The sequence below is a fragment of the Cherax quadricarinatus genome, chromosome 58 (genome assembly GCF_038502225.1).
Source record: "Cherax quadricarinatus isolate ZL_2023a chromosome 58, ASM3850222v1, whole genome shotgun sequence".
Classification (NCBI taxonomy): Eukaryota; Metazoa; Arthropoda; class Malacostraca; order Decapoda; family Parastacidae; genus Cherax; species Cherax quadricarinatus.
The window spans coordinates 10,834,764-10,861,914 of record NC_091349.1 but is presented as its reverse complement, the minus strand read 5'-3'; the positions used below and the strand labels follow the sequence as shown (position 1 = coordinate 10,861,914).

The 27,151-nt window shown below is 41.6% G+C and overlaps 1 protein-coding gene across 1 annotated transcript in view; it reads left to right on the top strand.

The window, feature by feature from the left end:
- The window catches only part of PGAP1 (GPI inositol-deacylase), a 122,949-nt gene extending 102,732 nt beyond the window's left edge, over positions 1-20,217 (top strand). Inside the window, exon 18 of the transcript XR_011393622.1 lies at positions 19,947-20,217. The gene's annotated coding sequence lies outside the window, so the exon portion shown is untranslated. The remainder of the gene's footprint in view (positions 1-19,946) is intronic.
- The last annotated feature ends 6,934 nt before the right edge of the window (positions 20,218-27,151 follow it).

Below are 27,151 nucleotides of genomic sequence, written 5' to 3'. Positions count from 1 at the left end.
CAACATTTACATCAGTCAGCCCTTGCAGTCCTATTACGCCTTTACAATCTTATTTGGTCACAAGGAGTTCTTCCACAGCTGTGGAAATCCGCCATTGTTCTCCCTTTCCGCAAACCAGGCACTACGGGACATGAAACCTCCCACTATCGTCCCATTGCTCTTACCAGTGCAGTTTGCAAAGTAATGGAACGTCTAGTAAATAGACGTTTAGTGTGGTATTTAGAGACACACAACAGTCTCTCCACTCGTCAATATGGCTTTCGTAAGGGACGTTCTACCATAGACCCCTTACTGCGCTTGGATACGTATGTTCGTAATGCCTTTGCGAATAACCACTCAGTTATTGCCATATTTTTTGACCTTGAGAAGGCATATGACACAACTTGGAGGTATAATATTTTAGCCCAAGCCCACTCCTTAGGCCTTCGAGGCAATCTACCATCCTTCCTTAAGAACTTTTTAACTGACAGGCATTTCCGTGTTCGGGTTAATAATGTGCTCTCCCCGGACTTTATCCAAGCTGAAGGTGTCCCCCAGGGATGTGTTCTGAGCACAACACTTTTTCTCCTTGCTATTAATGATTTGGCCTCTAGTCTTCCATCAAATATTTGGTCATCACTCTATGTTGATGACTTCGCTATTGCCTGTGCAGGCGCTGACTGTCACCTCCTTACAGTTTCTCTCCAGCATGCAGTCGACCGTGTTTCCAATTGGGCCACCACACATGGGTTTAAATTTTCCAGCACTAAAACCCACCAAATCACTTTCACTAGACGCTCTGTCATCTCCGATCATCCTTTGTACCTCTATGGCTCACGTATCCCTGAACGTGATACAGTCAAGTTTCTGGGCCTCCTCTTTGATCGTAGGTTATCCTGGAAACCTCACATTACCTCTCTGAAGGCAACTTGTCACAGCCGGCTGAACCTTCTTAAAACCCTTGCTCATCTTTCGTGGGGAGCTGATCGTCGAACCCTCCTTCACCTACATTCCACCCTTATTTTATCGAAACTTGATTATGGTGACCAGATCTATTCAGCGGCATCTCCTGCTACTCTCTCTAGCCTTAACCCCATTCATCACCAAGGATTACGTTTATGCCTTGGTGCTTTTCGCTCTTCCCCTGTCGAAAGCCTCTATGCAGAAGCGAACGTTCCATCCTTATCCGATCGCCGTGATGCCCATTGCCTGCGCTACTATGTACGCTCTCATGATCTCCGCAATCCTTCCATTTATAGAATGGTCACTGATATTAGTAGACATTCTTTATTTGTTCGCCGCCCCTGCTTACTCCGTCCCTTCTCTCTTCGCCTTCATTCGCTCTTGTCTTCTCTTCAACTACCACCTTTCTATGTACATGTAGCATCTCACTTTTCCCTACCCCCCTGGGAAGTTCCAGCTGTTCGAGTCTGTTCTTTCTCCCTCCCTTGCTCGAAAGCCCAACTGTCTACGGTCGCTTCCCGCTCTCTTTTTCTTGACCACTTTCACTCTCATTCTCATGCCATTGCTGTGTACACAGATGGCTCTAAGTCTTCTGACGGCGTAGGATTCGCAGCAGTGTTTCCGGACAGCGTCGTACAAGGGCATTTACTATCTTCAGCTAGTATTTTTACTGCTGAATTATATGCCATCCTTACAGCGCTTATCCGTATTGCATCTATGCCTGTGTCATCATTTGTGGTTGTCTCAGACTCCCTTAGTGCTTTACAGGCTATACAAAAATTTGATACACCTCACCCCTTAGTCCTCCGTATCCAACTTTGGCTACGCCGCATCTTTACTAAGCATAAAGATATTGTTTTTTGTTGGGTCCCTGGTCATGTTGACGTACAGGGCAATGAACAGGCAGACACTGCTGCGCGGTCAGCAGTACATGACCTACCAGTTTCTTATAGAGGTATTCCATGTACGGACTATTTTGCTGTAATATCTTCCCACCTTCACACCCGTTGGCAACAACGTTGGTCTACTATGCTCGGCAACAAACTTCAGTCTATTAAACCGAGTATAGGTTACTGGCCGTCTTCTTATCACCAGTGTCGAGGTTGGGAGACTACTCTCTCCCGTCTTCGCATTGGCCATACTCGTCTTACTCATGGATATCTCATGGAGAGGCGTCTTGCTCCTCTCTGTGAGAATTGCCAAGCTCCATTATCAGTCAGCCACATTCTGTTGGACTGCCCACTTTATCAACGAGCACGCAGAATTTACCTCTGTCGTCGTCTTCGCCCCGCTGCTCTCTCTTTACCTTCCCTTCTCGCTGATGGACCCACCTTTCATCCGGACTCTCTCATTGACTTTTTGACAACGACTGACTTACTTCACAAATTCTGATACTTTCAGCCCTTTCTACTTGAATCTCTTGCTACCCTCTACCCCCGTACTATCCCCTGCCCCGCTGTTTTCTGTAACCTGCTGATCATCCCCCCTCCCTTCTGCCATCCAATTCCCTTGCTTCCTTCCCTACCCTGCAGCGCTGTATAGCCCTTGTGGCTTAGCGCTTCTTTTTGATTATAATAATAATTTGTGATGCTTAAACCAGTCAATAAATATTTCCTCTGTCATCCATGCTGACTGGTTTTACCTCCAAATTACTGGTAAGGTGTTTTTATCTACACCTTTCAAAGCACGAGGATTCTTAGAGCGGTAAATAACCATGGGCTTACACTTGAAATCACCTGACGCATTACCGCAGAGGAGCAAGGTGAAGCAATCCCTTGCTGCCTTGAAGCCTGGTGCAGCCCTGTGGAGACAGTGGTCTCACCCACAGCCAGGCGATGCCCTGAGCTAGGGAAATATCCTGTGGGCGAAGCTCCAAATTTTTTCCCCTCCCGCAAACCAAACCATGTTAAGTTAATTTTATGAAGTGTTGTATAAAACTATGCTGCAATTTTTCGATGGTGTAATAACCAAAACACACCAAATAAATCTGTGTAATATGAGGGCCTACTGTACCCTTAAAAATTCCTTAAAGTTTTTGCAACTTCTCTTCAGAATGTCATGTATAAGGTAACAAAGACTTTTATAAGGTCATTTATTAAAACTCAAGATTTTGGTGATAATTCACCCTCATCAGGATCATAAATATAAAGTCATCCATCATGAGCTTGATTTGATACAGCAGAATATATGAATTTCCATATCATGTAGTATAAGGTGATGGTGAATTATCACCAAAATGTCAGGTTTTAATGAATGACTGTTAATGTTCCTGAGTTTATACAAGTGTTATTGATAAGAGTTTATATAATTCAGGCATTATTAAAGCATTTGTGTATGTATATTGTTCAATAATAGATGATCATTGTCATTTAAATGTTTGTAATATGAATTGTTGAATGTGTGTGTATATAGTGTGAATGTTTATTGTAAAATACTGGGAAGCAAAATCTATCAGTGATATGGGAACTGTTTTGTAAATCAATGTTTCTCTTCAATGGTCTCCATAACAGTTTATTCGTTTAAAGAGTAGTGGTGCTTTATCAGTATTAATATTGTCATTATATTTGACAAAATGTGGATGCCTTGGATTTGTAACAACATCGTTTTGACCAGCAAATACCAGTTTACACATAGAAAAAAAATTCCTTGGTTGTTGCTCAGTGAATATGTTCAAAATTTGTCATGAAAAATTTGTGCAGACTTATAGCTAAAACTTAATTATTGTTTATATATCCAGACGTAGGAATAGTGTAGCCAAATCTGACTTGCATAGATATTTTCTTGTTTTAGGTGTAATGTTGATCAAACTTTTTCACTCTTGTTGTCAGTACATAATGTAAACACAGGTTATAAGCTTGAGATGAATATTTTTAAAAAATTATATGTATGAATGTATTTTAACAATCGGTGTGGTCTTAACTCAGTACATGTATATGTTCTTAACATAATTACATATATTTCTGGTAATACTTTCTTTGTGATTTATAGAGAACAAAAGCTGCTTCTCAGTGACAGAAGGAATGTAATAACAATTTTACTCTTTGTTCAACTGTTTTTGTAAGGATTGTGCTTCAGTTCCTCAGTTGTTAACCATTAATCATCCATTGTGATGCAGCCTTAACCTATGGGATTTATTGTGCCACATTACAGTCAAATAAATGCATGGAGTTTGTCTTCACTGGTAGAAATATGTTTGGTGCAGAGTGAGCCTTTGTTATAGACTACACCACTTAGCACCACACACCACCATCACTTATGGCCAATAATATTGCATATTGTAGCTGCTACCACCTCCACAAACTACTAGCCCCCTCACCTATGATCACCTACCAGTATTATCACCACCTAGTACCATGTGTGAGTGTGTTAGATAGGAGCGAATGGAGACACATGGTTTTTAGGACTTGATGTGCTGTTGGAGTGTAAGCAAGGTAACATTTATGAAGGGATTCAGGAAAACTGGGCCGAACTTGATTCCTGTAGATGGGAAGTACGTACAGTGCCAGCACTCTGAAGGAGGGGTGTTAATGTTGCAGTTTTATAACTGTAGTGTAAGCACACCTCTGGTAAGACGGTGATGGAGTGAATGATGATGAAAGTTTTTCTTTTTCGGGCCACCCTGCCTTGGTGGGAAACGACTAATGTGTTAATAAAAAATATAATACCATTTATCAGTCATTAACACCACCTTCAACCATCACCCAGGAGATACCTACAACACTGAGACAAATTCTGATACCTTCAGCCCTTTCTACTTCAATCTCTTGCTACCCTCTACCCCCGTACTATCCCCTGCCCCGCTGTTTTCTGTAACCTACTGATCATCCCTCCTCCCTTCTGCCATCCAGTACCCTCGCTTCCTTCCCTACCCTGCAGCGCTGTATAGCCCTTGTGGTTTAGTGCTTCTTTTTGATTATAATAATAATAATAATACAACTCGGAGAGAAATTTTCCACGTGGATCCAGACTGATATCAAAATGGAGGGGACTTTTTTCCTCCATTTCAACTTTAGCCATGTTAAACACAGGCTGGAACCTCATTTTAATAATTTTGGATTATAAATATGATTACATTTTAATAAAAATATCTTGCCTAAATTTGTTATGAGAGGCCTGTCTGTATTATAAATGCTTGCTCTGCACCAAATTTTCTCTCTACCATATGTTTCACTAATATCTGCCATCCAGCGTTTGCCTCCACCACCTTCCTTAGTTTGTGCCACTTGCTACAATTGTCACTGAAAAAGTTCTCCTGACCCCACCACTTCTGAAGAGCCTCTTTTTATCCAACTTATGAACCTCTCTTATAAATGAACCCATATGGCTACAATAAAAATGCAGAAAGGATGAGAACTTTATAATTCAGCCTTATAATGAGGCCTTGTTCAGTAGAGTGAGGGGGGCCTCTGTGTACCATATCCATGTTGCTGTCCCCTCTGCCTCTGCTTCCTCTAATGTTGAGAGATTTAGCTTGCTCTCATAGCTCAGGAACTAGCCTGCAGCAAGTGTGAACCTCATTAGAGAAGAAGGGAAGCTTCCATGCTAATGAAAAGCTGTTAATCCAAGGAATTGGAACTACAAACCATACATGGACAGTGTTTGAACCCGCAGTTAGAGAATCATAAAACTCCAGACTGACGCGTTACCTGCTGGGCCAGCTGGCTGGTATGGTTTGTTTGCAGTTGTCATTATGATTTTGCGAGTCATGAATTGGAACTACCCTTCCTTTCCCTTTAGCAAATTTGATTGTCTCCCATTCCCAAGGATCTGTATGACCCCTGTGCATTTATTGCATTCCCAGACCATAATAATTATAATCTGGACCCCTTTCTCATTGACTGTTGAGATATAAGCTTTATACAGTAACATGTAAGTGTTGCTACAAGAGAACTAAGGTGGGTGGGCGAGTGTGTGTGTGCATGCACACAGTTGAGTGTGAAATTAATTAATTACTAGGGGTGTATCTTGAAGAAAATACTTGGGTAAGCAAATAACACATGCTTTTTGATTTTTTGATAAAACTGAGGTATGAATATTTTTTATTTTTTGTTTTTTTTATTGATTCATTTAATAGATAAAATATGAAGTAGGACCATAAAATATTTAACTTTGCTGTTGTAAAAATAATTAAGTGGCATTATTCTTCCTTGCGAGCAAAATTATCAGTAACTTTGCTGTAAAATTCTCGCTTGCTCTGAAGATTCTCCTCTTCAAGGGGGGCTCCTTTGTGTGGTGAAGAGGCTCTTAGTCTGAGGAATTAGACCTGTCGGTCTTCTTCCTCAGACCGAACCTAATTACCCCTCAATCTCCCCTCCCCTATCCCATCCTCCCCTTTTTCCTTTCCTCCTCCTCCTCCCCACCCCTCCCTTTTGCCCTTCCTCTTTTTGGCCTTTGGGATTTCTCCCACAGGCGCGCTAGTTCCTAGGTAGGGGAAAGGATACCGGGGTCCATCCCATTCCGTTGAGGTTCTTGGCGGTGGTGTAGTTTGCCGTGGATCTGGATCGCCTGGGGATGTCCCGATCCCTCTCCGGTATCCCGGAGTAGCTTTGGGTGTCTTTCGGGCGACGGGTGTATCTATGGAAGCCACCTTTCTGATTCCGGGGGTGGTGGCCGAAGGAGGTATGCTTTGTGGCGGATATCCGGCCGCCCTCTCTTTTGTCCACCAAGGTAGCTCGGCAGATGTGAGGTTGCTATCCCGGATTGCTGGTTTACTGGCATGAAGGGTAGGGTATGGCACAGGTTCCATGCTGCATCTGCGCTACTAGCGGTGCTGAGGTCCTCTTGGGAGCGGAGGGAGATTTCCGGCCCTTTCATTCCTCCTGGGAACTATTCCTCCCTGCTCCCCCCTTTTTTTATTTTTATTTTATTTTCTTCTTTCTTTTTTTTCTTAAAAACAAAAAGCAAAGGAGTAACCTAACCATGGAGAACCCAATCCATGAACCCACTACCCCTGGGCCCCTTCTTGATACCGCACCCCATTCTGACCCTGCCTTGTTTTTAGACCACTCTTCGGACACTCCTCATCCCCCTGTACCTCTTGCTGGTGCTGTTTCCTCATCCGCTTCAGGTACCGGGACTTCGACTGACTCCTTTGATTTGTCTGAACTCCGCTCTCTTTTGACTATGCTTCCGGCTTCTCCCTCTACGGTACGGCAATTTTCGAATCGCCCGCCCATTTCACGCTGGACCAACCCCGGTCCTACTCCTAAATGCCAACGTCAATCTCCTGATGATGCTCCTTCATTACCTTCCCATTCTACTCGGAAAAGACCGACACGTCATGCACTCCCTCTCCACGCTCAGTTTCGGACCACACAATGGACTAAATTCTTTACTTTAAGACCGACTTCTTCTGCCTACCTTTCTGACCATAGTATTGGCAAAGCGCTCCTGCGTCATGTTGGTAGAGATATTTCATTTCATGCTCTCAAGAGCGGTAAGCGCATCGTCACTGTCCAGAATGCTACCCAAGCTCATGATCTTTCTCTCCTTTCGCATATAGATACTACTCCTATCACTATTGAAAAACATCTTTCTCTCAATTCTTGTAGTGGTACTGTCATTCTGCCCCATACCATAGTCCAACAGAATTTCCAGTCATGTGGCAATGACATTCTTGAACAGCTGGAACTCCAGGATCTCCCAATCCTCACAGTAGACACTTATGTCCTTCCTGCCCGTGGGCGGAGACGTTACCCTTGCAATGTAGCTCGTTTAACTTTTGACAGCCGAGAACTCCCGTCCTCTGTATATGTCGCGGGACATCGGTTACAAGTTCGAAAGGTGATAACTACACCGCAACAGTGTAAAAATTGCTGGCATTTTGGTCACCCAGCAAAATATTGCAGATCTATGGCCGAATGCCCAGTCTGTGGTGCCGACGACCATTCTAATACATCTTGCAGTCAACCTCCATCTTGCCTTAATTGTAATGAAGCTCGCCCTTCGTACTCCCGCCTTTGCCAGGTCTACTTAAATGAATGTGAAATCCGTTGCCTCAAAGAGGCAGAAGGTCTCCCTTATGCTATGGCAGTTACTCATCTCCGCCTCCAAGGGAGACTACCCCGTGTTTCTTATTCTCGTGTTTCAAAACATACCCCCCACTTCTGGGGTCCCATTTTCTGCAGCCTCCACTGTTGTTACCCCTCCCATAGCCACTCCGGCATCTAATCCTTTTGCTGTCCTTGGCTCTGACGTCCCGACTACAACTCAGTCTGTTCTCACATCGTTGTGTCCTTCCTCACAAGCCCCAGTATCGACAAGACCTCGTGCGACACCTAATACCAATCGCCCCTCTACCTCTCAGAAGTCCAAAAAATCCACATTGCTCAAATCTTCTTTGCCCCTTCCTTCCCTTCTTCCACCTCCACACTTTACCTTTCCAGTCTCTGGGCCTAGTTCTTCCCCTCTCTCTGGCTCTATTACAAGTGTGGAGATTCACCCTCCCCCTCATACTATGCCTTCCACCCCAGTCCCCTCCCAAGTTTCTCCCTCTTCTGCCACCTCCCAGGTTTCTGCCTCTTCTGTCCCCCCCACACTTCATCTCCAGTCCCTTACACTCTTTCCTCCCCCTCTACTTGGTACAGTCCATTACTGTCCCAATCTTTACTCACCCTCCCCCTTCTATCTCCAATATGGTCTCCCATACATCTTTGAATTCAGGAACACTTGAAGCAATCTCTGAATATATTGCAGAGACTAAACCATCAATGGACACTGATCCACTTCCGCTCCTTCTCTCTCCCTCTGCTCCATCTTCACAACCCCATTCTTCACAGCGCTCCGTTCCTTCGCTGCTTGAACGTTTTCCACTGCCACCACACATTGACTTTTCTAACCCCTCTAGTCCGTAGGTGCCTTTACCTGCGGATTTCAAGTATTTTATCATTGCCAATCATGGCCTTTTTACAGTGGAATATACGCCGCCTCAGGGGTAATCGGGGTGAGCTTCAGATGTTGCTTTCCCAGTTTTCCCCTGTTGGTGCTTGCTTACAAGAACCAAAATTACACTCTGCTGTTTTTCTCAACTATCTCAGGCTATAATTTATTGTATTCTTTGGATCTTTTCTCAGATGGGACCTTTAATGAAAGTGCCCTTCTTCTACGCAATGATATTCCGTACTGTCAACTATTTGTCCATACCTCGCTGCATTACACTGCAGCCTGTATCCACTTGAATAAGTGGTTTACAATATGTTCTTTATATCTCTCTCCTTCTCGAGCATTTTCTATCCCAGACTTTGCCTTTCTTGTTTCATCCTTACCACCACCACTTCTGTTACTTGGTGATTTTAACGCCCACCATTTCCTCTGGGGGGGGGGGGGTCTCATTGTGACTCACGTGGCATCCAGTTGGAGGCTTTTCTCACCTCTCACCCCCTCCATGTTTTAAATGCGGGTACTCCCACCCATTTTGGTCCTCGTACTCATACTCTCTTGCATCGATCTATCAGTCTGCTCTTCCTCCACTGCACTAGGCTTCACCTGGTCTGTTCTACCGGACTTACATGACAGCGATCATTTTCCAATCATTCTTACTTCTCCTTCCTATTCACCACCTTTCCGTAGCCCTCGCTGGCAATTTTATCGGGCAAATTGGGATCTTTACTCGCAACTCACTGCTTTTAGTGAGGTTCCTTCTTCATCCTCCATTGATGAGCTCCTAAACCTCTTCTCGACGTCAGTTTATACCACAGCTTCTCATTCTATACCCCAAACCTCAGGCAGGCATTCTCAGAACTGCGTGCCTTGGTGGTCTCCTGCTTGTGCTCGTGCAGTATGTTTGAAACGCACTGCATGGGGCAGGTACCGGTACAATAGAACTGCTGAGAGACTTCTTGATTTTAAGCAGAAGCGTGCGATCGCTCGCCGTGTCATCCGTGAAGCTAAACGCACTTGCTGGCGAGACTATGTTTCCACCATCATCTCTGCTTCTTCTGAGTGCAGTCTGGAAAAAAGTGAGGAAATTGAGTGGTAAATACTCTCCTGACCCGGCTCCTGTTCTACGGGTCGCTGGTGTTGATGTAGCAAACCCTCTTGACGTTGCCATTGAACTTGGCACACATCTGGTCCATATTTCCCGGGGGCTCCATCTATGTCCCTCGTTTCTTTCCTCAAGGTCTGCCAGAGAGTTTTACACTTCAAGAACTGGAGGCAACGCTCTCAGCTTGCCGATCATCAGCAGCTGGGCCTGACGACATTCATATTCGTATGTTACAACATTTACATCGGTCAGCCCTTGTAGTCCTCTTACACCTCTTCAATCTTATTTGGGCACAAGGAGTTCTTCCCCAGCTGTGGAAATCTGCCCTTGTTCTCCCTTTCCGCAAACCGGGTACTACAGGACATGATGCCTCCCACTATCGTCCCATTGCTCTTACTAGTGCAGTTTGCAAAGTGATGGAACGTCTCATAAATCGACGTTTAATGTGGTATTTAGACACACAACAGTCTCTCCGCTAGTCAATATGGCTTTCGTAAGGGCCGTTCTACCATAGACCCCTTACTACGCTTGGATACGTATGTTCGTAATGCCTTTGCGAATAATCACTCACATTGCCATATTTTCTGACCTTGAGAAGGCATATGACACAACTTGGAGGTATAATATTTTGGCCCAGGCCCACTCCTTAGGCCTCCGAGGTAATCTACCATCCTTCCTTAAGAACTTTTTAACTGACAGACATTTCCGTGTTCGAATCAATAATGTTCTCTCCCCGGACTTTGTCCAAGCTGGTGTCGTCCCTCAGGGATGTGTTCTAAGCACAACACTTTTTCTCCTTGCTATAAATTATTTGACCTCTGTTCTTCCACCCAATATTTGGTCATCACTCTATGTTGATGACTTCGCTATTGCTTGTGCAGGCGCTGACTGTCATCTCATTGCAGTTTCTCTCCAGCATGCGGTCGACCGTGTTTCCACTTGGGCCACCACGCATGGGTTTAAATTTTCAAGTACTAAAACTCGCCAAATTACTTTCACTAGACGCTCTGTCATCTCCGATCATCCTTTGTATCTCTATGGCTCCCATATCCCCGAACGTGATAGTCAGGTTTCTAGGCCTTCTCTTTGACCGTAGGTTAACCTGGAAACCTCACATTACCTCTCTGAAGGCAACTTGTCACAGCCGGCTAAACCTTCTTAAAACCCTTGCTCATCTTTCCTGGAGAGCTGATCGTCGAACTCTGCTTCGCCTACATTCAGCCCTCGTTTTATCGAAACTCGATTATGGTGACCAGATTTATTCAGCGGCCTCTCCTGCTACTCTCTCTAGCCTTAACCCTATGCATCACCAAGGATTACGTTTGTGCCTTGGTGCTTTTCGCTCTTCCCCTGTTGAGAGCTTCTATGCAGAAGCGAATATTCCATCCTTGTCTGATCACCGTGATGCCCATTGCCTTCGCTACTATGTACATTCTCACTATCTCCACAATCCTTCCATTTATAGAATGGTCACTGATATTAGTAGACATTCTTTATTCGTTCGCTGCCCCTGTTTGCTCCATCCCTTTTCTCTTCGCCTACATTCACTCTTGTCTTCCCTTCAGTTACCACCTTTATATGTTCATGTAGCATCTCACTTTTCCCTACCCCCCTGGGAAGTTCCAGCTGTTCGGGTCTGTTCTTTCTCACTCCCTTGCTCGAAAGCTCAACTGCCTACGGTGGCTTCCCGCTCTCTTTTTCTTGATCACTTCCACTCCCATTCTCAAGCCACCTCTGTGTACACAGATGGCTCTAAGTCTCCAGACGGCGTCGGATTCGCAGCAGTGTTTCCGGACAGCGTCGAGCGGGGGCATTTACTATCTTCGGCTAGCGTTTTTACTGCTGAATTGTATGCCATTCTTGCAGCACTTATTCATATCGCATCTATGCCTGTGTCATCATTTGTGGTAGTCTCAGACTCCCTTAGTGCTCTACAGGCTATACAAAAATTTGATACATCTCACCCCCTAGTTCTCCGTATCCAACTTTGGCTACGCCGTATCTCTACGAAGCGTAAAGATATTATTTTTTGTTGGGTCCCTGGTCATGTCGACGTACAGGGCAATGAACAGGCAGGCACTGCTGCGCGGTCAGCAGTACATGACCTACCAATTTCCTATAGAGGTGTTCCATTTCTGGACTATTTTGCTGCAATAGCTACCCACCTTCACGCCCGTTGGCAACAATGTTGGTCAGCTCTGCTTGGTAACAAACTTCATTCTATTAAACCGAGCATAGGTTACTGGCCGTCTTCTTGTCATCAGTGCCGTGGTTGGGAGACCACTCTCTCCCGTCTTCGCATTGGCCACACTCGTCTTACTCACGGGTATCTCATGGAGAGGCACCCTGTACCTCTGTGAGCAGTGTCAAGTTCCAGTATTGATTAGCCACATTCTGTTAGACTGCCCTCTCTATCAACGAGCACGCAGAATTTACCTCCAACGCCGTCTTCGTTCTACTACTCTCTCTTTACCTTCCCTTCTTGCTGATGGACCCTCCTTTAATCCTGACTTCTTGACAACGACTGATTTACTCCACAAACTCTGATGATGATACCTTACGCACTCCCCTCAGCCCTTTCTAGCTCAGTCTCTTGCTGCCCTTTACCCTTTCACCATCCACTGCTCCGCTGTTATCCATAACCTATTACTCATCCACCTCCCTTTTGCCACCTGATGCCCTCGCTTCCTTCCTGCCCTGCAGCGCTGTATAGCCCTTGTGGCTTAGCGCTTCTTTTTGATTATAATAATAATCTGAAGATTCTGCAATAATTCCTTTTTGGTCAGTGGAGGGGCTAAGCTTCACAATCATTCTTGACCATAAGATACTTGTATTGAGTTTAACCTGGTATTATCATAATCTATGTATATACTATACAACAATAATTAACTTGACCTTGAGTATTTCTGGAGTAAGTTGAAATGAGTTTCAGAGCATAGAAGTTGTGTTCTGCAGATGCAGAATTTCAAGATCCTGAAGAATAAGATAGTTATCACACAGTGATACATTTCTTTCAGAAGCAGAATCTAAGACTAAAAAAGTTGGAATCAGTGGTATTATTCCAAAAGATAATAACATGTAATGTAGTACAGTACTATCAAATACAGTACTAGGAGTCTAGTAGTCTATGAAACTGAAAAAGAATAAATGGGTTAGGTTAATTATATTTTTTGTTTGTCTTGAACCTTTGATACACTGAGGTATTTGAATAAGGTTTTAGAAAATTAGGAATCCTCAGATCATTTTAACTCATATTTATGGTGTTCCAAATTAAATTATTTTGTGGTTGCAACCAAGGATAGTGGTGCAATGCTTCTGGCTGCAATTTATAGGTGGTATGGGTGGGACAGCCAGTTATGGCATGCTTTCCCTGCCTAAATCTCTAGCAAGAGGATTTCTGCTCAATGATGAAAAAATATTATTGATGCTTTGTAAATTCCAACATCAGACCTTTTCACAGTAGTATATTAACCCTTTCAGGGTTGGTGCCGTACTAGTATGCGTAAATTCTAGCAGCCTCAAATTAAGCAGGAAACAGCTGGTATGCCTAGATGTGAGAGAGTGGGTCTCCATGGTCAGTGTGCGTGGTACAAAAAAAATCGGGGATGCAGTGGGGCATTGTGGGAAAGCCATTTTATTACACCTTGTTCACCATGTCTAGATCTAAGAAACTCCTCCCTCCTTGGCTAATTGGGGCTCATTTGTTCCCAAGTGACAGTTCAAACACAGATGGAAGTGTTAGTGAAGATGAATTTCATGGTTTTGAGGAGTTTGTAACCGAAAGCAATGCCCAGGAAACCTGAAGGAAGGTAGGAAGAAAGGAAGAGATGAGAGGAAGGAAGGAGGGAGGGAGGGAAGGAAGGAAAGAGGGAGGGAGGGAAGGAAGGAAGGAGAGAAGGAAGTAAGGAGACCATCAACCTAGGATAACCCAAAAAATTCAGACAGTGACTTATTTCCATGTGGGTTGGTGGGGTGGGGAGGAAGTTGACAGGCAGTGGAGTGGTGAGTGATGGTGTTATTTGTCATTGTGACACTAATTATGCCGGTGACTCAACATATTTACAAGTCCACCCCCACACAACAACTACGAGCTTTACAGAAGCTGTAGCAATTCTGGGAAGTGTCCAGTGACTTTATATGTGTATATATGTGATAGAAAAATAGTAATAAACAACATTTTTTATTGTTGGTTTGTGTAAACATGTTTTGTAAACAATATAATGACTGTGTGGTGTAGCAGACAACGAGTGAATATACATTCAGTATATCTTATATTGGTCTCGCAGGCCATAAAATTACTTGAATGAAGAAAAAAAGAAGGAAGAAGTAAGTAAGTAAGGAAGGAAGAAGGGAAGGTAGGTAGAGAGGAAGAAGGAAGGAGGGAAGGTAGGAAGAGACGAGATGATAGAAGGAAGGAAGGAAAGAAGGAAGGTAGGTTTGTGGGGAGGAAGGGATGTGTTGTGGAAGACAATAAGGGTTAGTGAGTGGTGGTATGATGCATCATTGTGACACAAGACACACTGGTGACTCAACATATTTACAAGTCCACCCCCACACAACTACAAGCTTTCAGAACCTCTTGTAGTTATAGGAACCTGTCCAGTGACTATATGTGTATGTATACATATATGATAGAAAAATAGTAATAAACAACATTTTTTATTGTTGGTTTGTGTAAACATGTTTTGTATTATTATTATTATTATTATTATTATTATTATTATTATTATTATTATCAAAAAGAAGCGCTAAGCCACAAGGGCTATACAGCGCTGCAGGGTAGGGAAGGAAGCGAGGGTATTGGATGGCAGAAGGGAGGAGGGATGATCAGCAGGTTACAGAAAACAGCGGGGCAGGGGATAGTACGGGGGTAGAGGGTAGCAAGAGATTGAAGTAGAAAGGGCTGAAGGTATCAGAATTTGTGAAGTAAGTCAGTTGTTGTCAAAAAGTCATTGAGAGAGTCCGGATGAAAGGTGGGTCCATCAGCGAGAAAGGAAGGTAAAGAGAGAGCAGCGGAGCGAAGACGACGACGGAGGTAAATTCTGCATGCTCGTTGATAAAGTGGGCAGTCCAACAGAATGTGGCTGACTGATAATGGAGCTTGGCAATTCTCACAGAGAGGAGCAACATGTTTTGTAAACAATAGAATGACAGCAAAGTTTGTGATCCTATTGTGTAGTATACAATGAGTGAATATATACCAAATAGTCTTTATATTGATCTCAGATGGATTTAGAAAAAGTGGGTTAAAAGTTAATACCAGTAGTTTTTACCTTACTTCTGGCAGCAGCATATTTTAACCAGCAAGAGGGCTGAAGAGGCCACTGCAAATCTAATGCATATTCCAGAGACAGATTTCAAGCTTCAAATACTATTATGATGGTTAAGTTCACTTAAACATGAATAACAAAAATGCAGAATGCTGCATAGAATTAAATGCAGTAATGCAATAACTAAACAGATGTAAAGAGGAGATGAACCAGCAAGATTGGATCTTGTTTATCACAAGGACATCCGACATAAGAAATAGAATATAAGAGCCCCATGTGTGCTTACCTTGCTTCTTAGAAATACACACCATTGGTAATCACCTCTGCTACAGGAGTAGAGGTGTACCTCGAGTGTCCTATCTTCTGTATTGAATTTAGCATATATATTTGTCATTTTTTTTCCTTCTGTGCAGGAAATGACCAGTGTGTTAAAATATTCCAGTGGTGCAGTATATATTACCTTGAATCACTTTCAACCATTTACCACTCTGTTTTAAAAGATGTACAATACTTTCCATATACAGTGGAACCTCTGCTTAAGAATGCATCCACGTGCGAGTTTTTCCAGATACGAGCAGTCACTTGGTCAATTTTTTGCTTCCAGACGTGAGCAAAATTTCCAGATGCAAGCAGGCCTCGAGTGAGTTTCCTTGATGCTGGTGAGGGGCTCTTGCTCTTGATCTAGGGAATTGGATGTCACTTGTTTGTTGGACTATCTTATTGAAACTTGGGCAATGTTTGATGGAAAGATGCTTCTTAACATACACCAAAAATGAAAGAAATCGGACCATAAATAACGGAGTTCACTTCTCAGCCATTAGCTGCCCCTTAGCGGTATCTTTGTATGGTTTTTATGGTTGTATTCTCGTTTTTTTTTATCTCATTTGATAGAATGGAAGATATATTACAGAAACAGATATGATTTTGATTGGTTTCATGACGAAAAGTACCTTGAAATTGAGCTCGAAGTAGCAGAAATGTTCGGTTCTTTGGCGATGTTCAAGAGTAAAATGATGTCATTGTCCATTCCAACATGCAGTCATGAATGAGATGACATTATTTATACAATTATTACAATAATGCAGTAGTCTGCATAACAGTAAATCTTCTATTTTTTATGTGAATAAAAATTACAAATTATTTATACACATTGTAGTAATAATAATAATAATAATATGTATAATAATAATAGTGTAATAATAATAGTATAATAATTTTTTTTTTTTTTTTTTCAACAAGTCGGCCATCTCCCACCGAGGCAGGGTGACCCAAAAAAGAAAGAAAATCCCCAAAAAGAAAATACTTTCATCATCATTCAACACTTTCACCACACTCACACATTATCACTGCTTTTGCAGAGGTGCTCGGAATACAACAGCTTAGAAGCATATACGTATAAAGATACACAACATATCCCTCCAAACTGCCAATATCCCAAACCCCTCCTTTAAAGTGCAGGCATTGTACTTCCCATTTCCAGGACTCAAGTCCGACTATATGAACATAACCGGTTTCCCTGAATCCCTTCACTAAATATTACCCTGCTCACACTCCAACAGATCGTCAGGTCCCAAGTATCATTCGCCTCCATTCACTCCTATCTAACACACCCCTCAAGGAAGGTTCCTTGATGTTGGTGAGGGGCTCTTGATTTAGGGAATTGGATCTGTGCTCCAGTTCCCCGAATTAAGCCTGAATGCCTTCCACATCCCCCCCAGGCGCTGTATAATCCTCCGGGTTTAGCGCTTCCCCCTTGATTATAATAATAATCCTATCTAACACGCTCATGCACACTTGCTGGAAGTCCAAGCCCCTAGCCCACAAAACCTCCTTTACCCCCTCTTTCCAACCCTTTCGAGGACAACCCCTACCCCTCCTTCCTTCCCCTATAGATTTATATGCTTTCCATGTCATTCTGCTTTGATCCATTCTCTCTAAATGACCAAACCACCTGTATAATAATAATACATGTATAATAATAATACATGTATAATAATAATGTGCTATATAATAACTATAATAATAGCTTTGAAAGGCCACCACTAGATGTCAGTGATTACCACAACAATGCTGGAGCAGTTGTGGCTGCCTCCACTTGTCACATAATGGCATACAGTGGACCCCCGGTTAACGAACTTTTTTCATTCCAGTAGTATGTTCAGGTGCCAGTACTGACTGAATTTTTTCCCATAAGGAATATTGTGAAGTAGATTAGTCCATTTCAGACCCCCAAACATACACGTACAAACGCACTTACATAAATACACTTACATAATTGGTCGCATTTGGAGGTGATCGTTAAGCGGGGGTCCACTGTATTTTATTCATTCTAGCGTATATATCAGGTTTCTATGTTATTGTTTACTATGTTATTTTTGTATGTCAGATGAATTGTGATGGATAAAAGATAAATAAGCCATAGAGTTGATATTAACAAAATATTCAAGGAGTATTTTGTCCTGTTGCCAGACAACTCTTGTCCGCCGCTGACGCTGCCAATACCACTATGTAGCCACATGCATAATGACATATTTTATTCATTCTAGAGTATATATCAGGTTTCTGTTATTTATATTGTTTATTATGTCATATTAGATTAATTGTGATAGATAAATAAGCCATATATGATATTAGCAAAATACTGAAGTATCTTGTCGTGCCTCCTGAGAGCCGGAATGAATTAATTGCATTCCTATTAATTTATATGAGGAAAATTGACTGCAAACGAGCAAATCCAGATGCAAGCAAGGTCACGGAATAGATCAAACTCGTAAGTAGAGGTTCCACTGTAGTATTTTTCTCATTTATTGTGGCTTTTAGGTCTCTATTTCATATTCAGAATGTTTTTTATATTTTGAAATTGGTATGTGATACTATTACTTCACTCCTGCTTTCCAGCAAGGAAATTTCTAAAATTTTAAGTTTAAATAGGTCACATTTTTTAAGATTTTCTTGATTATCTTCAGATTTTTCTATTTTATTTATTTACTTATTTACACAGCTATCATACTACTGCTACATATTTTATTTCAGGCAATATAATGTTGTAAACAAGTTTTGTAATTGTGAAAGTTATCTGACTCACAAAATCGTAATGACACGATTGCAAACAAACCATACCCCGGCCGGGATTGAACCCGCAGTCAGTCTCAAAACTCCAGCCCGTCGCGTTAGCCACTAGACCAGCTAGCCACAACAAGATTCGTCCAACTAGGTATATTTCTACACCATAGGAAGGTTAGCACAGGCACCACTGTGACCACAAATGCAAGTTTTTACAGACGAATCTCCAGCTAGCGTGGCCGTGACGAACTCTAGCTCAAGTCCCTTCACTGCCGTCAACATGACTCACGAAATCGTAATGACACGATTGCAAACAAACCATACCCCGGCCGGGATTGAACCTGCGGTCAGAGAGTCTCAAAACTCCAGCCCGTCGCGCTAGCCACTAGACCAGCTAGCCACAATAAGATTCGTCCAACTAGGTATATTTCTACACCATAGGAAGGTTAGCACAGGCACCACTGTGACCACAAATGCAAGTTTTTACAGACGAATCTCCAGCTAGCGTGGCCGTGACGAACTCTAGCTCAAGTCCCTTCACTGCCGTCAACATGACTCACGAAATCATAATGACACGATTGCAAACAAACCATACCCCGGCCGGGATTGAACCCGCGGTCAGAGGGTCTCAAAACTCCAGCCCGTCGCGTTAGCCACTACACCTTCCTATGGTGTAGAAATATACCTAGTTGGACGAATCTTATTGTGGCTAGCTGGTCTAGTGGCTAACGTGACGAGCTGGAGTTTTGAGACTCTCTGACCGCGGGTTCAATCCCGGCCGGGGTATGGTTTGTTTGCAATCGTGTCATTACGATTTCGTGAGTCATGTTGACAGCAGTGAAGGGACTTGAGCTAGAGTTCGTCACGGCCACGCTAGCTGGAGATTCGTCTGTAAAAACTTGCATTTGTGGTCACAGTGGTGCCTGTGCTAACCTTCCTATGGTGTAGAAATATACCTAGTTGGACGAATCTTATTGTGGCTAGCTGGTCTAGTGGCTAACGCGACGGGCTGAAGTTTTGAGACTCTCTGACCGCGGGTTCAATCCCGGCCGGGGCATGGTTTGAAAGTTATCTCAAAGGATGCTAGAAATGCATGTTAATCTATTTCCTCTTTACCAGTTTTCATTATATGACACTAAGAAAAAGTTTGCCTACAAGAGTAATGTTTATCTTGCAGTAAATGGACTGAGGATCAGACCTAAGACTCACTGCACTGAATGACCCCCTACTAGTTAAACTAAAATAAACAAGACAGTTGTCAACATAAATTTCATAATCTATTTATCACTCCAATTGTTCAGTTGATTAAACTTCCTGCTGAGATTGTTTAAATTTTCATTTTGCTCAACATTTCAACAGCTATAAATACTGTATGTTAATATAAAGGAGTATAGTTAGTTATCCCTTCCAACAGAGAATTAACATAACATGACTGGGACCAACACTGATCCTTATGGTGACTAATTCATAGAGATAGTGTAATACCTTTTATGCTTCCTATAATTTATAATACCCAAAGTTGTTTATTATAAAAGATCTTTTAAGAACATTTTATAATTGAAATAAATGTTATTGCTTGTATAATTTTCATAACTCATAAAAAGTAAAATGCTATAAGTTAGATATAAAAGATTTTTTGCTTATCAGTTTTTCATTTTTCAAGTACATATTTTATCTGTCTTTCTCAGGTACAATATTTGTTTCCAGGGACTTAGCAACTGCATGTGTGTGTGTTATAGTCTTCTCTATCCTACTTTTTCTATATTGCCATAACATTAGTCACCTCACATTCGTCAACCAATTTTTCTTCATGGGCAGAGGCTAAATATAATCTCAGGTGGGTGGCTAAGCTTTTCTGCACATTCTTTCAAGATCTAGATAATCAAGTCATTTAAACATCTTATAATTCATCCATGTACTTGACATTTGGTAAAAAAACAAAAAAAAAAAAAAGATAAAATGTAATTCATCATTTCATAAATCATAAATATTAAATCTAGTTTTTGATTGGTCTCTTATCAAACAAATTTAAGTTTTCTGTGTCTAAAATAAACAAAAGTTGAATGTATTGGGTAAAAAAATAATAGAAATTGATGAGATAAGGGAGAAATAGCATGAAAGGTTTTTACAAGGCAGAAGAAAGGAAAGAGAGGTTAAAAAGAGTGGCGAGGAAAGGCAAAAAGAGCCATTGAGAAAAAAGGCAAGTCTGTATCGGCAAATTTTCCTGAGAATAAGAAGCTTTCAGAGAGAGATCAGTAAACTGAAAAAGACTGCACAGCAAAGCAAATGGTTTTGAGCCATAGAATAGATGAGGAGGCAAAAAAGGCAGGTGATGTGTTGAGGCATCTGTGGAAAGAAAGAAGTTTATGTATGGAGGCAAAAAACTAATGTAAGAGAGTATGTATGGTAATACAGTACTTTTATGTGGGGGTGAGGCACTGGCTTAAAACATTTCATCGAGAAGGCTGGAGGTAGTAGAGATATGTTTGAGACAAATGTTTCATGTGAATATTATGTAGAGAATTTTGAGTATAGAAATTAGAAAACGATGCGAGGTATATTTAAAGACCTGAGGAAGGCTGCTGAGGTCGTTAAGACATTTAGAGACAATGGAGAGGGATAGGATGATGAGGGGTGTATAAATCTGGGATGGAAGGTAGGAGAAAAAATAGTCATCCCAGGAACAGTTGGGGAAAGGGGGTAAAGAAGGCTTTGAGTGATAGGGGCTTGAGCATCTAGCAGGCTTGTTGAGAGCTTGTTTGATCGAAAGAAGAAATACAAAGGGAACAAAGGGTCATACAGGATATTGCATGAAACCCAAAATATTTCTATTCCTATACAAAATCAAAGCTAAGAACTACCTGTAGAATTGGACCATTATTGAAAGTAGATTCATATACTGATGGTGAACAGGAAATGAGTGAAATCCTGAAAGAGCAGTATGAGTTGGTGTTCAGCAACCCACTAAATGACAGCAAGGTAGGAAATGCAGAAATATTTTTCACTCCAGCAGAAGGCCGTACAGATCAACTGACATTAGTACAGATCCCATAGATTTTGAAAAAAAAAAAAAAGGACTACCTGCCCACTCACTCAGCACCTGGACCAGATTCATGGAATGCTCTACTTATAAAGAAGTGCAAAGTACCACTAGCACGAGCCTCGGTATTCCTTGGAGAAAGAGCTTAGATCTGGGTGAAATACCAGAGGCCTTAAGAGTGCAAACATAGCTCCTTTGCATAAGGGAGGTAGTTGAGCACTAGATAAAAATTACAGATCAGTAGCCCTAGCTTCTCACATCATAAAAATCTTGAAAAGAGTGATGAGACGGCAGATTACAAATTTCATGGACCAGCTCCCCTCAAGGAAGGTTCCTTGATGTTGGTGAGGGGCTCTTGATTTAGGGAATTGGATCTGTGCTCCAGTTCCCCGAATTAAGCCTGAATGCCTTCCACATCCCCCCCCCAGGCGCTGTATAATCCTCCGGGTTTAGCGTTTCCCCCTTGATTATAATAATAATAATAATCATGGACCAGCACACCCAGCATAATCCGAACCAGCATTGTTTTAGAGTAGGCCGATCATGCCTGTCACAGCTGCTGAACCATTATGACAGAATTATGGAGGCATTGGAAGACGACCAAAATGGAGATGTGATATACACGGATTTTGCAAAGGCGTTTGACAGATGCGATCGTGGAGTGATAGCGCACAAAATGAGGGCCATGGGCATTACGGGGAATGTAGGCAGATGGATTTTCGTGTTCCTAACACACACAACACAAAAAGTAGTAGTAAACAGAACAAGATCCAGCATCAGCAAGGTAAAAAGCTCAGTGCCCCAAGGCACTGTCCTGGCACTTCTGCTATTTCTCATCCTCATAGCAGACATAGATAAAAATGCCCATCACACTTTTGTATCATCATTTGCAGATGACACTAAGATAAGCATGAAAGTCACTATGGTATAGGACACTGAAAAATTACAGGAAGACATAAGCAGGGTTTTGTAGTGGGCAGTGGAGAACAGCATGACGTTCATTGGTGATAAATTCCAGCTGCTTAGGTATGGAAACAATGAAGAACTCAAAAGGAACACTGCAAAACTCAAGAGGGTCACCAAATAGAATGAAAGGAACACGTAAAACACCTGGGAATAATTATGTCTGCTGACCTTTCTTTTAACTCCTTGACTGTCGAAATCCCAAATCCTGAGGTGTCACCTGGTGTCGAAAATTTTTCGAAAAAAATTTTTTTTTCTTATGAAATGATAGAAAATTCTTCCCGATGGTAATGACACTAAAAGAACAAAATTTGATGGAAAACCTATGGAATTACACTCTCACGAAGTTAGCGACATCTGCAATATTTACGAATCGGCGATTTCACCCACTTTGAGCCCTATTTTCGGCTAATTCCATTGTTCCAGTCGACCAAACTCACAGCTATTTCTTTAGAGCTCCATTTGTTCTATCGATTGAGTGCAAGAAACTGCCCATTTACCAATTTCAACTACCCAATAACGTGGTCAGAAATTTGCAATTTGGCCAATTTCCCGCAAATTAAAAAATATGCCAATTTCAAAATAGGGTCCAAAATGAAGTGTAGACATTCATGGCTCTAAAATAACATTTTCTTTCTAATCAGTCACGTCTCCAGGCGCCTCTGTTATTACTCTTGCTTTCTATTTTGAATTTTTATTCAGACAAAAAATAAAAGATTTACTGTTATGCAGACTACTGCAATATTGTAATAATTGTATAAATAATGTCAACCCATTTGTGACTGCATATCAGAATGGCTAGTTGGACATTTATTGGACAATGACATCATTTGTTTACAGTAGGGCCCCACTTATACGGTGGGTTAGGTTCCAGGCTGTCGCCGGAAAGCAGACATCGCCAGAAGGAAAAACGCCATTTTTTCCATTTATAAATGCATATAAATGCCAGACAACAATTATACACTAAATTATATTAAGTTAGTAATAGAACCAGACATTAAAAACACACAAAGTAAAATACATTCACAGTAAATTCATTACTTATCTTAAAGTATTTGTAATCTTAATGTAGGGAGAGAGATGAGTAGTACTTGTAGGAAGTCAGGTGCAGGTAACCCAGGTGTAGGTAGCCCTGGCTCCCCGTCTCATACTTAATATACGATATTTAAAACATCCCAGAGAGGTAAAATACACATACAGTACACTCATTATTTACCTTAAAATATGTGGTCTTAATATAGGAAGAGAGGTGAGTAGTATTTATTTGTAGGAAGTCAGTGTAGGTAGCCGGTAGGTGTAGCCCCGCCTGGGCTGCACCTACCGGCTACCTACACTGTGGCCCAGAGCCATATTATTAACATCGACATGCCTTGTTCACTGAATTTAATCATTTCTAACAACTACCTTTAGATGCCATCATAAACTAAGGTAGAAGTAATGAATAATTCATGCCGAAAATTGTAAACAAAAGCGGAGTGGGGGAATGACTGGGCCCAACGCAGATTCATACACGTTTTCTCTGATGGCTGAGCAGAGAAAACGTAATGTTGTCCCTCCACCCGGCTACCACACAGGTCCACAGTATTATTATCAGAGCATATAAAATATGCAGTAAATGCCAGACAACAAGTTTACACTAAATTATATTAAGTTAGCAATAGAAATAGGCATTAAAAACACAATAAAAGGTAAGATACACACAGAGTACACTTATTACTTACCTTAAAATATTAATATTAATGTGTGAGAGGTGAGTGGCTGGGTGCTTATTGAATAAAATCAGAATGGCACACCATCATCCTCTAACTTGGCACTTAAAGCAAGAGGCTTACGACTTCTCTTTTTATCACAGCTAACCTTAGATGCCATCGTCAATGAGAGCCAACTAGTTAACGAAAGAGTAAACGAGAGAGAGAACGAGATACAGAGTTGAGACAATGTAAGAACACAAACTGAACAGGTAGTGGACGATCACTTGGTCAGGCGAAATAAATGCTTATTAATATGTGTCTTCTTTTAGTTCATTCACGTCCATTTGTAAGAGTTTGTAAAACATTTACCTCAATATTTTTTTTATTATAATAATAATCACCTCACAATACAAATACTCTTACACTGTGTACAAGTTGTACAAGTTAGTTCAGAATAAACAAACAGCAACACACCATTTTTAGAGTGAATGAAAATAATAATAATAATAATAATAATAATAATAATAATATTAATATTATTATTATTATTATTATTATAAAAAGCACTAAACCCACAAGGGTCGTGAATTGCTATATATAGAGTAAAGGTATACGAAAAGAATATTTTTCTACAGTTATCCCCCAGTTTGACTAGAGAAAACATAATTCTTCCGACACTACCTACACAGCTGCTTGGTAAACAAATCTCATATTTACGTCAATTTTTATTCTGTGAGTGTATCATGTTTATATGCTATGTAATGGGTTTCATATATAATTTTGAGGAAAATATCATAGATGGATTAATGAAAATGCCTATATTGATGTAAAATAAGACATTTAGTGTGCCAGAGTGGTTATTATTACCTAGTATTGGCGTCATGAGTAGAGAGAGACAGCGATTTTAATGTGTACCTGCACACCAGCACAGTGTGTAAGTATATTTAAGTACAGGTACACTTAAGTATAATTATCAGAGTACATATAAAATATGCAGTAACTTTAAAACACTTGAAATTTTGGAAAGTTTCCTGACATAATAGATGAGGTCGCAGAAAATGTAAACAAACCGGGTGGGGGGCGCCGTATTTGAAAGACCGCTTGCCGTATAGCAAATTTTGGTCATAATTTGACATCGCCGTATTAGCGGAACGCCGTAAGGCGAAACGCCATAAAGCAGGGCCTTACTGTACTTTTGAACATCGGCAAAAATCAAACATTTCCCCTACTTTGAGCTCCATTTCAAGGTTCTTTTCATAGTACAGTGGTCCCTCGTTTTTCATAGTTAATCCATTTCTGGAGTTGCTACTATTAACGAAATCTACGATTTGCGAATCAATTTTCCCCATAAGAAATAATGTAAATACAATTAATCTGTTCCTGACACCCAGAAGTATTGAAACAAAAAAATTTTTTACATGAAATATACATGTAGTACATAAACAATACAATGGGAAATGATGAATGAAACATTAACAGCATAACACTTACCTTTATTGGAGATAATTCTTAGTGTATGGGAGACTGGAGGAGGAGAGAGATTGGATTGTTTATAGTTTGGAAGGGGAATTCCCTTCCATCAACACCTCAGGTACCAATTGCTTTTCTGGGGTTGCTTCTCTTCTCTGTTTCTTAATGCCACTAGGACCACCTTGAGAGTCACTGGAGTACTGTCTCGCAAAATAACTGTGGAGAGAGCTCTGTTTCTGGCATCTCTTTAACACTTCCCTAAAATGGCCCAAGACTTTGTCACTGTACATGTTGCCAACATGGCTTGCAACAACCTTGTCAGGGTGATGTTTCTCCATAAAGCTTTCCATCTTACCCCACATAGCAAAAATCTCTTTAATTTCTGAAGAGGGCACCTTCTTCCATCTCTCTTAATCCTCCTCTGCAGCAAGATTCTGAGCTGCGATCTGTTGCTGTTCCTGCTGAAGCTCTTGCAGCTCATCAGTGGTGAGCTCTTCATTGTGGTCTTCCACCAATTCTTCCACATCCTCCAAACTCACATCCAACCCCATGGAACTCCCCAGTGCCACAGTTGATTTAACAACAGACATAGGCTCATCAGGGTCAGTCCCAAATCCTTCAAAATCCCTCTTGTCGACACAATCTGGCCACAATTTTCTCCAAGCAGAGTTCAAAGTCCTGGTGGTCACTCCCTCCCAAGCCATACCTATAAGGGTTATGTAATGGAGGATGCTGAAGTGTTCTCTCCAAAATTCCCTTAGGGTCAAGTGAGTGTCTGTGGTCACAGTCAAGCACCTGTGAAACATTGCTTTGGTGTAGAGTTTTTTAAAGTTTGCAATGACCTGCTGGTCCATGGGCTGGAGGAGAGGAGTGGTATTCGGGGGCAAGAACTTTACTGTGATGAACCCAAACTCCTCGAAAATTAGGTCATCCAAGTTTGGAGGATGAGCAGGTGCATTGTCCATTACTAGGAGGCACTTGAGATCCAATTTCTTTTCCAGGGGGTAATTCTTCACACTAGGGCCAAACACTTCATTGAACCACTCAACGAAAATTTCCCTCGTGACCCATGCCTTACTATTAAATTTCCAAAACACACACAATTTACTCTTCATAACATTGTTTTTCCTGAACACTCTGGGATTTTCAGAATGGTACACTAGTAATGGCTTCACTTTGAAATCCCCACTAGCATTAGCACAGAACATGAGCATCAGCCTGTCTTTCATAGGCTTGTGTCCTGGCATTGCCTTTTCCTCCAGTGTAATGAAGGTCCTCTTTGGCATTTTCTTCCAAAAGAGGCCTGTTTCGTCACAATTGAACACTTGTTCAGGTTTCAGTCCTTCAGCCTCTATGTACTCCTTGAATTCATGCACATATTTTTCAGCCGCCTTGTGGTCCGAGCTGGCAGCCTCACCATGCCTTACCACACTGTGTATGCCAGTACGGTTCTTAAATCTCTCAAACCAACCTTTGCTGGCCTTAAATTCACTCACATCACCACTATTTTCAGGCAATTTCTTTACCAGATCGTCGTGCAACTGCCTAGCCTTTTCACAAATAATCGAAGTCATAAGAGTATCTCCTACTAATTGTTTCTCATTTATCCACACCAATAATAACATCTCAACCTCTTTGAGTACTGGTGATCTCATTTTTGTCAGCATAGTTACCCCCTTTGCAACAGCAGCGTCCTTGATTTCCTTTTTTTTTGGCCACTATGGAACAT